We start from the raw sequence: 11,739 nt of genomic DNA, 5'->3' as shown, positions 1-11,739 counted from the left end.
CTCCTCTCGTATGTGTTTCTCCTGAGAGCCGTCTCTCCATCAATCGCATGTTGCTAAATCCCTGTTTCCAACTCTGCTTCTGAGAAACCTCATCCGAGATGGGGAGAGAGCCCTGCAACCCGAGAGGGATAATGAACAGGACACTCATTATATCAAGGATCACGGGGAGGCCAGTGGGGGGGGTCACAGAGGAAGAGGTGACCGGAGTTGGGAGAAAGGCTCAGAGACGTCTCCCCATGCAGGCGCCTCTAGAGTTCACCTGTGGGGAGAAGCATGTGCAAGGGGTGGGGACAGCCTGTGGGTTTGGGGAGCCCTGCAGAGCTCCAACTAGCAGGGGGGGGCGGGCCCCAAGAGAGACTGGCAGGGGCCAGAACAGAGGGGCCCTGGATGTCCCCTGAGGAGTCTGGACTTTACAGCAGGGGAACGACACATACAGACCTGTCTCCAAAAAAAACGCCTTTGCTGCCACTGCTCAGAGTAGGCGGGGGGCCAGGGAGGCAGTGCCTGCAACATTCAAGCAGCAGGTTAACAAGGATAGGGAGGGGCGTTGGGTTGGGGCAGGGGTGACTCCCAGAGGTCTTCAGGACAGAGAGCTGACAGGTCTTGGTAGCTGCTATGCAGACTATGGGTGTAGGGAAGATTCTAGAAGGTGCCAGGCAGACAAAATGTCAGCCAATGCATCCTGACGGGGCTGGGTGACCACGTGTGGTCAAGTGTGGGGAGAGTGGAGAATGTAATGAGCTGTCCTGGGCAAGGGTCTGCCTTCCCCGTGCTGGCCACTGGGCAGCAACAGCTGGCCCGGCCCGAGCAGGAGCCCCCGAGAAGGTGGGTGCTGACGCGAGTGGGTGGCCAGCTAGCCCAGTTCCAGCCGGCAGCCTGGGAGCTGCTCCCACTGGAGGGCTGGGTGCAAGGCCCTGGGAAGGACTCGCCTCCTTTCCTCTCCCCTCTTTTCAGGGGCACCAGAGTAAAAACCACACAGGATTACCGCTGGTGACAGAGGAGGCAGGCGTGGGTGGACGGGTGCAGAGCCAGGCCAGGGAGGAGGGGGCTACCCTCACCAGGCAGGGGGATGGGAGGGGTGGTCGTTGCCATGGGAAACTCACGCTTGGATAGGCAGAACCTGACCTCTACCCAGACACTGCCCTGATCTCAGACCCGCTCTGCCTTAATTCCTTAATTCTCCGGGCCATCTGCTGCGCACCCACTTCCTGCTGGAAGCAGACAGGTGGGCCCCAAAGTCTGTGCTCAGGGCACCCAGACTGGGAGGCAGAGGTGGCTGGGAACTGGGAGAAGCCCCAGAAGGGATCGGGAAAGGGACTTGGGGAAGGAGAGGAGGGCAAGAGAACCCTGGTAGGGGATGTGCTCCAGTGAGAGTGGAGCTCTCGGGGCAGGGGGATGTTTCTGGAATGAGGAGGGCCAGGGCCAGGCTGAGGACTTTGGGGCGGTGCGGGGAGTCATGCAGTCTTCACGCTGTGGGTCCGCTCCCCCCAGCCACTTCCACGGTCATTGTCTGTCTGCATCGAGCTCCCCTCCTGGGAGACAGTCCTTGATGCAAGGGGCCACCTCCTGCCTGGGTGTGCTGAATGGATGAACCACGGGTCCCGCTGTAGCCAAGAGGAGGGTGCCCTGGGGAAGCTGGTGGCCCAGGCAAGAGATGCTGAGGACGAGAGAGGACAGGTGTTTGAAGGGAGAGTTGTCGGGCTTCCAAGAGCTGTCTGGAGAGATGGGTCAGGGTCAAGGTCAGAGTCATGGGTCTGCACCCTGGCGGGGTCCCAAGCTCTGTCTTCCTGTCCATTTAACACTCAGAGCTAGACAGTGCATCTGGCATCTATTCAAAGGGCTTCCAGCCAGGGTCTGACCTCTCTGACCCCCAGACAGCGTGGCCCACCCACCTGCTCTTGCCACCCACCATGGGACCAGGGGGGCCTTTCCCAGGTCAAGCCTCTGCAGACAGGGGTTCCCACATTCCTGGCTGCACTGGTGTTGGCCGGCAGCCCCAGTTCCTTTGGGAAAGGCCGGGCAGGAGGCTCCCACGGTGGGACTTTATCCCTCTGCCCCCTCCCCGGCCCCAGGGGGCTGTGCTGGGATTAGGGCACCCTTCCCCCACCTGCTGCGTGTCATCGCTGCCTGCGTTATCCAACCATCACTGAGCGCCTCTGCAATGGTAGGCCCCTTCCCTTGCACCTCCTCCTCCCCTGCCGCCCTCTGTCCCCTCAGCTACCGGCCATGGAGTCCTCCCTGTCCCCTTCCTGCCCGTGGGTGATGAGAGGGGGCAGGCAGCGGGCTGGGTTGGTGCCAAGGGTGCGGCCGGAACAGCAGATGGGAGTGGAAAGTGTCTTGGAAGATGAGAAGAGGAACTGGGGAGCCTCGGTGACTTTGAAGGGGCTCCAGGATGACCCCAGGTTTCCAGCTCCGGGGTCCTTTGTGCTGTGACAAGGAAAGAGAGGAAACTCGAGTGTGGAGGGTATTCACATTGAATCAGGGGTGCCTGCAGCTGCCCTGGAGGAGATTGGTGTCCCATTTGTGCACTGCCCCTTCCCCGCTATGGTGGGGGTTGAGTTCTTGGTGTGGGCCTCTAGGGTAAGGTCAGAGGCCCACCCCCCACACCAGTCCACTGGTGTCTAGGATTCCTGTGGGACCCACCAAGAAATGGCCAATCTGTGGTCCTGGGGACCTCATTCCTCCCAGACATGTGGGAGGGGGCACCAGGTCTGAGGTTGTAGAGGGTTCTACCCAGGCAGCTGGCTGAGGCCCTCAGCCTCCCCTTGTTCCACAAGCCTGGCACCTCCCAGAAGGAGACTCAGAGAAGTCCAAGTGAGGAGCTGGATTTCCTGACCAAGTGAGGGAGCAGGTGGGGCCCTTGGCCTGGACCGAGTTGGGCTGAAACAGGGTGAAGGGGTGACTTGGTGGAAGGAGGGTGTGTGTGCCTAAGTGCTCAGTCGCTCAGTTGTGTCTGACTCTTAGCAACCCTGTGGACTGTAGCCCACCAGGCTCCTCTGTCCATGGGATTATCAGTAAGAATACTGGAGTGGGTTGCCATTTCCTCCTCCAGGGGATCTTCCTGACCCAGGGGTTGAACCTGCATCTCCTGAGGCTCCTGCCTTGGCAGGCGGATTCTGTACCACTGAGTCACTTGGGAAGCAGAAGGAGAATGAGGGGCACAGAAAAGCAAATGAATTCAGGGACATTCCTGGTGGTCCAGTGGTTAATAATCAGCTTTATAATGTAAGGGACATGGGTTTGATCCCTGGGGAACTAAGATCCCACATGCCTCAGGACAACTGAGCCCATGAGCCACAACAAAAGATCCCGCAAGAGGCAACTAAGACCTGAGGCAGGCAAATAAATAAATAAGCGGAGGAATTCAGTCCAGAGAAGGTCCTGAGAAGGCTGGGGGTTCTGAGCAGGAAGAACTGGGCATGCTACCAGGTGAAAGGAAGGAGCCAGGAAGAGGGAGAGTTTGGAGGTGTGGAGAGAGGAAAGCAAGACCCCTGAAGGCACAGGACCCAGGTCGAAGGGAGGAGGATGGGAGAGAAAAATGTTCCATCCTTCCACATGGGTGGGAAGACGTAAGAAGCAAGGCATCTACAGGTACAATGGAAGGGGAGCCAAGAAGGGGCTTGTGCTAAATGGCAAGGGAGGTTGCCACTGGGGATTTGTCTGCTGGGATTTGGGGTGAGGACGGAGGGATGTTCAGAGAGGGCCAAGGAGAAGTGCAGAGGGTGTGCAGGGGCTGCCAGGCCCCCGTGACTCTCCACTGACCAAGCCCTCCATGGAGGGTCGAAGCAGCAGTAACAGTGTTAGTCACGCAGCCACATCCTCCTCTGGAGACCCCATGGACTGTAGCCTGCCAGGCTCCTCTGTCCCTGGGATTCTCCAGGCAAGAAGACTGGAGAGGGTTGCCATTCCTTTCTCCAGGGGATCTTCCCGACCCAGAGATCAAACTCGAGCCTCCTGCATTGCAGGTGGATTCTTTACCAGGAGGGCTGGAGGGCAGGGGTCAAACTGTAGCTTACTGGGGTCATCCCAGGCTGTTTGTGATGATCTGGGGGCGGGGCGGGGGAGGGGACCCGAGGGCATCAGGACTGGGCACTCCCTCAGCCAGTCTCCCAGGGAAAGCGACTGTACGATCAGCAGAAGCATGATGGCAGTGTCAAAAACGATCTGAAACCAGACGTGAAAATTATTAACACAGCTCTGCTATTTGTTTTGTGGCAATGTAAAAAGAAAAAAAAATCACACGTTTTCAATGCAAAAGAAAAGAAAAAAAACAAGGAAAATATGAACATTTTGGAACAACCCAACTGGTGCAGGCCTTTCAGTGGTCCATTTAATCATGGAATTCAGGAATCATGGAATTCAGGTCCCTACCTGACTGGTGTCCCCAGCCTGTCCACCTGCCTGACGTCTATCTCTTCACTTGCAAACGTTTTTTTCTTCTTAAGTTTTCAACATCTTGAACAAAGTTGGCTGTGGTTTCTGTCTTCGTGTGCATGTGCTAAGTCACTTCCGTCACGTCTGACTCTGAGACCCCATGGACTGTGGCCTGCCAGGCTCCTCTGTCCATGGGATTCTCCAGGCAAGAATAGTGGAGTGGGTTGCCATGGCCTCCTGCAGGGAATCTTCCCAACCCAGGGATCGAACCCGGGTCTCCTGCCTCTCCTGCATTAGCAAGCAGATTCTTTACCACTAGCACCACCTGGGAAGCCCCTTCTTTCTTAGTAATTGTGATTATTTATGTCCAGTATTCTTGCCTGGAGAATCCCCATGGACAGAGGTGCCTGGTGGGCTATAGTCCACGGGGTCGAAAGAGTTGGACACGACTGATCGACTAAGCACACACATCCGTGAACACTCTGTTGTCATTTTCCACCAAGGATCTAGAGGTTATCCAGGGAGCTGAGTGATGATACGGAACTTTCCAGAATCATTAACACCTGGCATCAAAATCAGGGTATTAATACCATTCGAAGCCCAGTGACACTTATTTAGTTCATGAAGGTAAACACTGCTTGATAGAGCCTATCCAAAAAAAAATCCATAAGTTTTGTGCAAACTGCAGGATTTTCAAGAGTCTTGGTAATCAGAAAGATTAAGCATTTTGTATTTGCCAGTTGTTAGCCATAAAAAAGTCAATCTTGGAGAAGCTAAAATGTTTACCAGAAAAGACTGTGCCTTGTCTTGTTCAGATGGTGTATTTTTGGAATCGTTGGAGATCAGAATAAGAATTCAAGGAGAAAAAAATCTTTTGATCAGTAAAGAGGAGCACCAGTTTCTACAAGAGTGTGCAAATTCTAAGTCAATTGCTGGGAAAATTAAGAACTGAAATATTGCAGGATCTGTGACAATCAGTATTTCCCCAGCTTAAAAAAAAGAGGATTGAACCCGGGAGTAGGTCCACAGAGAGTCCGTGTCTTATTCTGTCTCTTGTAGTGTGTGTTTAGAAGTTTCCATAATAAAAAAATTTTTTTTAATTTAAAAAAAAAGGAAAGGATGGAACAATTGACAAGAGATGCTGGTCTTTCCTCTTTTGCCTTCTCATTTTGGAAGCTTTACTATATGTTACCTTCCATGGAGCTGACTTTTCCTTTTCTGGTTTTCATAAAAAACAAACAAACAAAACCACTTTCTATGATGTGTCAACGAACTATCAATCAATTCCTCCCACCCAGGGTCTCTTTTCCTTTCCTTCTCCTCCACCCAATAGGAAATATTTGAAATGCTTTTGCTGGCCCTTTCCCCTCTCCTCAACTCCTACTTTATGCCAAGATAATTTAGTAGTTTTACTTGCACACTAGCATTAGGTCTTATCACATCTCTCTTCTGTTATTATTTTTTTAATTATTTAGTGCTTATGTTACAAATACTGTCTTATCTATCATGACCCATTGGAGCTAACCGTACAGAAACTGTGAGTTCTTGGCTACCATGGATGGCTGCCTCTTTTCTTCATTTCCCTTGTCTCCAAACTGAGTCCTTTATTACTTGATTAGATTCCTTTCATGGGCATTTTCCACGGGGCCCGGAGAGAGTCTCTGGGCTTTTGAACTTCTGTTTCGGGTATGTGAAGGGCACCTCGACTGGCAGAGGACGCTTTTCTCTTCTCTAACTTGACATATGTGTGGTTTCAGGCCGACTCGCTTAACTCGGTCTCTCATTTAGGAAGCTTGTAAGAGTTTTCCTTTTAATCATGGAATTCAGGAATCTTCCCAGGCAATGCCTAGATGTCTGATTTTTTCCATCATTCTTGCCTGGAACTCCATGAGCCCTTTCAAACCCAAGTCTTTCTTCAAACCACGGAAAAATTTCTTTCTCGTTTTAAAATTATGGCTTCTCCTCCATGTGTTGCTTTTTTCCTTCTAGGCTTTGTATTATTCCCATATGATGTCTCCTGGGTCTTCCTCCGCCAAGGGCTTGGGTTTTCCTTGCATGCTTTCTGATGCTATTTTTGCTTTGCGTTTTGCATTCTCTCTTCCATTCGATTTCCCAGGTCTCCATCCTCTCCTCCAATTCATTTGAAATTTAAAATCATGTTTCTTACTTCAGGAAAGTATTTTCTTCCACATTTGATTTTTTTTTTAATGCTTGCGTTGTTTTTTTTCTTCCTGTTGCTGTTCAGTTGTGGCTTGACCCTCCCGTGGTTCTGAGTGAATTGCAGGCTCTTACTCCTGGCTGTTGGTTTCCTTTGCGTGCTTACTGTTTTCCATTTGTCTCCCCTCAACCCCGAACTTCAATATACATTTTATTAAGTTCCACATCTTCCCCAGCTTTATTGAGATATAATCGATAGATAAAAACTATGTATAGTTAAGGTGTACAGCGTGATGTTTTGATATATAAATTCCTTGTGAAACAATGATCACAATCAAGCTAATTAACACATTCATCAGCTCACATAGTTTTTTGATGGCGGTGGTGGTGAGAACACTTAAGAATGACTCTCTGGGCTTCCCTGGTGGCTCAGTGGTAAAGAATCCGCCTGCCAATACAGGATCCCTGATCAGGGAAGATCCCATGTGCCTCGGAGCAACAAAGCCCACACCTGCAACTGTTGAGCCTGTGCTCTGCTGCAGGAGAAGCTAGCCCAATAAGAAGCCCACGCACCGAGACTAGAGAAAAGCCTGCACAGCAGCGAAGACCCAGCACAGCCAAAAATAAACGAAAGAAATAACACTATTAAAAAAAGAGCAACTCAGTGTATTTCAAGTACATAATGAAGTATTATTCATTATATTAATATTTCTGTCATTTGGTCTCCAGAACTTATTCAGTTGTTCTGCATAACTGAAACTGTGCACCCCTCCGCCAACATCTTCCCTTTGCCCTCCAGCCCATGGCAGTGAAAGTGAAAGTCGCTCAGTTGTGTCCGACTCTTTGTGACCCCATGGACTATACAGTCCATGGAATTCTCTGGGCCAGAGTGCTGGAGCCGGTAGCCTTTCCCTTCTCCAGGGGATCTTCCGGACCCGGGGAACTAACCCAGGTCTCCCACATGGCAGGCAGATTCTTTACCAGCTGAGCCACAAGGGAAGCCCAAGAATACTGGAGCAGGTAGCCTATCCCTTCTCCAGCGGATCTTCCCAAAGCCCATGGCAACCACAATCCTATTCTCTGCTTTTCTAAGTTCAACTTTTTCAGATTCCACATATAAGTGAGATCATACTGTATTTGTCTTTCTCTGTCTGGCTTGTGTCACCAGGTTCAGCCAAGTCTCAAATTGCAACATTTCCTTCTCTTTTTAAAGACTGCATGATATTCCATGGTATGAACAGACCATATTTTCTTTATCCATTCATCTGAAATAATCCTAAGTGTCTTTTCCGACCACAATGCAATGAAACTAGAATTTAGTAACAGTAAGAAAACAAAAACTCACTAATAAGCGGAAACTAAACAACACATTCTTGAACAACTGTTGGGTCAAATAGGAAATCAAAAGGGAATTTTAAAAAATATCTTGAGACTAACAAAAATGAAAACACAACATACCAAAACGGACGGGATGTTGCTAAAGCTGTACCAGGAAGGAAGTTTATCCCCTTGCCAACAATCTAATCACCCCTGGGGCTGGGATCCAACAGATAGCCGGACTGTGCTTTGTGGTTGCCCCAGGAGGGGGGATCTGTGCCGCCAGGGACAGGGAGGGATTCTGCAGGACCACCCAAGGCTGCTGGCCCCGGCTCTCTGATGGATCCCTGAGCCAAGCCCTCTCCTGGAACCCAGCAGACCTGACTCTCACCCCAGGCTCTCTCTGCTGTGCGTCCTACCATCCAACCTGGAGGGAGCCAGCCCTCTTAGGGCAGTGGCCCTGCCCAACAGGCCAGGCCTGGCTGCCGGCTGACCTTGAGCTCTGCCGTAGTAGCACATTTGGTGTTGGGAAGGAAGGTTATAATCCAGGAGGTTTAATTAAAGAGAGGTTCTCGGGTTTCAAGGCTGTTGAAGAGATGACTGGGATCAATCATCTTGTGCAGGGTTATAAAAATATATCAGAAAAAAAAAAAAAGGCAACTGAGTGGAACTGACTTGAATAAAATGCACTATGAGGTCTATGAGAGCACGTCTGACTGTAGATATTGAGTGACATGGAAAGAGGTTTGGTTGTTCTGTATATTTAGGGGGGTGGGGTCTGGTGATAGTGAAGTTTTGTGAGGAAAGGAAAGGCTAACAGGTTCTCAGTCCTGTTTTTGGCCCAAAAGCATGCGTCTACCAAAAAAGTTTTCCAAATCTTTGGGAGCAGGGTACCAATGAAACATGCATGAGGATCAGGGTTTCTTTAACACACCTGCAGATGCTGGGTAACAGACAACACTGAGATACCGTTAAGCCACGGGAAGTTATAGTAAATGATCCTTTTCGTCCTGCAGGTGATTGGTGGGTTGAACTGATAGCCCTGTTTCCAAATCTGAATTTATCTTTCTTATTTACAATTTCTTTACCACATGGTAAGCGTCCCAGGAACTTTTTCTCAAGAGCTTCAAAGTGAAACCATAGATGTTTTCTTTGTCTTTAAAAGCCAAAAAAAGATCATCATCTGAGAGGAATTATGAACATTTCAAAACCACTTGGGACACAGTGGATAAATTATGCCAAAAAATAATTCCTGAGGATTTTAAAGTTGAAAAATAATTTTTTTCAGGAGGAAAAAGAACTTCTGAAATGAAGGAAAATGACGGCCTTTTGGATTATGCATGTCTCCTGCTGGGTCAGAAGGAAAATATTCAATTAAAATCTGTTATAAACGATGGGTTTCTAGATTATCAGATTTAAATTTACACTTTCCTAGAAAGAATCGTAACCAAGTGAAACATATTTTTGAACTGCTCCATTCAGAGGGAACAAAATAAAAAATAGAAATGGCCAAACATGTGTAAGACTTGTGTGGACTGGAAGCACTTTGGATCCCATAATTGAGAGTGTGTTTTATGAAACTCCGAAAGCATCACTCCTGGAGTGATTGCATCAGCTGAATCGATCCTGGCAGCTTGCTGATTTGACATGGTCTTCACCACCCTGCTCCTGGGTCTCAGCTATCATATATGGCACTGCAGGAAGCTCATTTTCTACCCTTTGTGACCTAGAAATCTACTTCTGCTGCGCTACCATGGGAGAGTTCTGGCTCTGATGGCAGCTGGATGGGACAAAGAAGGAACACTTCCTGAGTCCTTAAGCCTTCTAGCCACTGGGAACACCCTGAGCTCGTTAGTTTGTTCAGTCTTCAAGCAACACTTAGGGACGGATCATTAGCCGCATTTCTTGGGTGAATAAAGCAAGGCTCAGAGAGGTTCAGTGATTTGCCCAAAGTCACACAGCAAGTCGGACTCAAACCCAAAGACCCTGACACCAAAAGTTGTGTTATTAACCAAACAAGTGAACTGCATTCTGAACGGATTTGTCTACATTCACTGAGATAAAAATGATGTACTTCTTCTTTAATCTCGAAGAACTTTTCACTTCAGGACGTATAATGCTTTTATACATTTCAGGATGATTAGATGTCTGCATACAGTTCCAAAGCTCCCTGCTGAGGCAGGATAGCTGTGGAATGTTTTCTCTGTTGCTGAGATGGCAAACAGAACATACATTAGAATGAAATGTTATGAAATGATCCCTCTGCATGAAATAATAAATTGCCTTAGCTAGACAAACTGTAGAATGTGTGATGGAATACTATTCAGCTATGAAAAAGGAAAGCCAGTACTGACTCATGTAGCAACATAGACAAATCCCAGAGGCCTAATGCTGGGTAAAATGAGGAAGATCACAAACACATACTTAGTCTATAAAACTCTAGAAGAGGTAAATCTGGTGTAATAGCTTGCTAGGATTGCTATTTATTTTCTTGCAGTTCTGGAGACTAGGAGTACAGGATCAAGGTGTGGGCAAGGTTGGTTTCTTCTGAGGTTTTTCTCCTTGGCTTGGAGACGGCTATGTCCTCAGATGGCCTTTCCTCCTGCATATCTGTGTCCTAACCCCTTCTTATAAGGACACCAGTTTTACTGGATCAGGGCCCACCCATATGACCTCATTTCCCCTTTGTCACCTCTTTAAAGGTCCTACCTCCAAATACAGTCACATTCCAAGGTCCTGGGGCCAGGACTTCAACATGTGAATTTGGGGAGAGCACAGTTCAGCCCATAACATCTAATCTGTGGTGAAAATAATCTAAATAGCAGTTGTCTCAGGGAAGGGTGGCTGGTGGGGGTTGACTGGGAAGGGCCATGGTGAATGTTCTGGGGTTGATGATGACTTGTACACGGTTAGAGGGGTTTGGGTTACACAGGTATTTGTGTTTGTCAAATCTACTGGGATCTTACACTTAAGACTTGTTCGTTTCATTGTATGTCAATGAAAGTAAAAGTAAAATTAAAAAAAAATAAAAAAGAAAAGAAAATTTAAAAAACAGATATTGATCTCTGGTTAATGATACGCAAGCATAGTGTTTAGGGAAGTGTGGTGGTACCTGTAGATAGCTTGTGAACTGACTGAGTGGAGAGCTGGAAAGATATACCAGTTTGTTGTTAACAACTGCAGAATCTCGGTGGTGGTTTCATGTGGGTGTTCCTTGTACAATTCTTTCAACTTTTCTGTACATTGGAAATTTTTCATCACAAAAGGCTAGGGGGCGGGAAGATTTAAAATTTCCACTTGAAAATGTTAGCCAGACATTGCTCATAAAGTGTCCTCATTGGGTAGGTCAAGGTCCACTCACAGAGGGAACTAGCACAACTCTATGCCAATCATTTGTGGGTGAGAGCCACAGGGTTTTAGCCCCAGTCTGCCTGGTCCAGGGGCTTCCCTGATAGCTCAGTTGGTAAAGAATCTGCCTGCAATGCAGGAGACCCTGAATTGATTCCTGGGTCGGGAAGATCCCCTTGAGAAGGGATAGCTACCCATTCCAGTATTCTTGGGCTTCCCTTGTGGCTCAGCTGGTAAGGAATCCGCCTGCAATGCAGGAGACCTGGGTTCCATCCCTGGGTTGGGAAGCTCCCCTGGAGAAGGAAAAGGCTATCCACTCCAGTATTCTGGCCTGGAGAGTTCCATGGACTGTATAGTCCATGGGATCACAAAGAGTCAGACAACACGACTGAGCAACTTTCACTTTCACTTTTCTGCCTGGTCCAGGGAGAAAGGAGAGGAAGACAATTCAGGGAGCGGCTTGAGGATGCTAGGGAGTTCTGGGGACCAGCTTAGGTGTTCAGGTTCCTTGTCCAAGGAAACTGAGGTACAGAGTTGTAAGTA

Source organism: Bison bison, unplaced genomic scaffold, assembly GCF_000754665.1.
Source record: "Bison bison bison isolate TAMUID 2011002044 unplaced genomic scaffold, Bison_UMD1.0 scf7180017864500, whole genome shotgun sequence".
In the NCBI taxonomy this organism is placed as follows: Eukaryota; Metazoa; Chordata; class Mammalia; order Artiodactyla; family Bovidae; genus Bison; species Bison bison.
Note: the sequence above shows the minus strand (reverse complement) of the source record.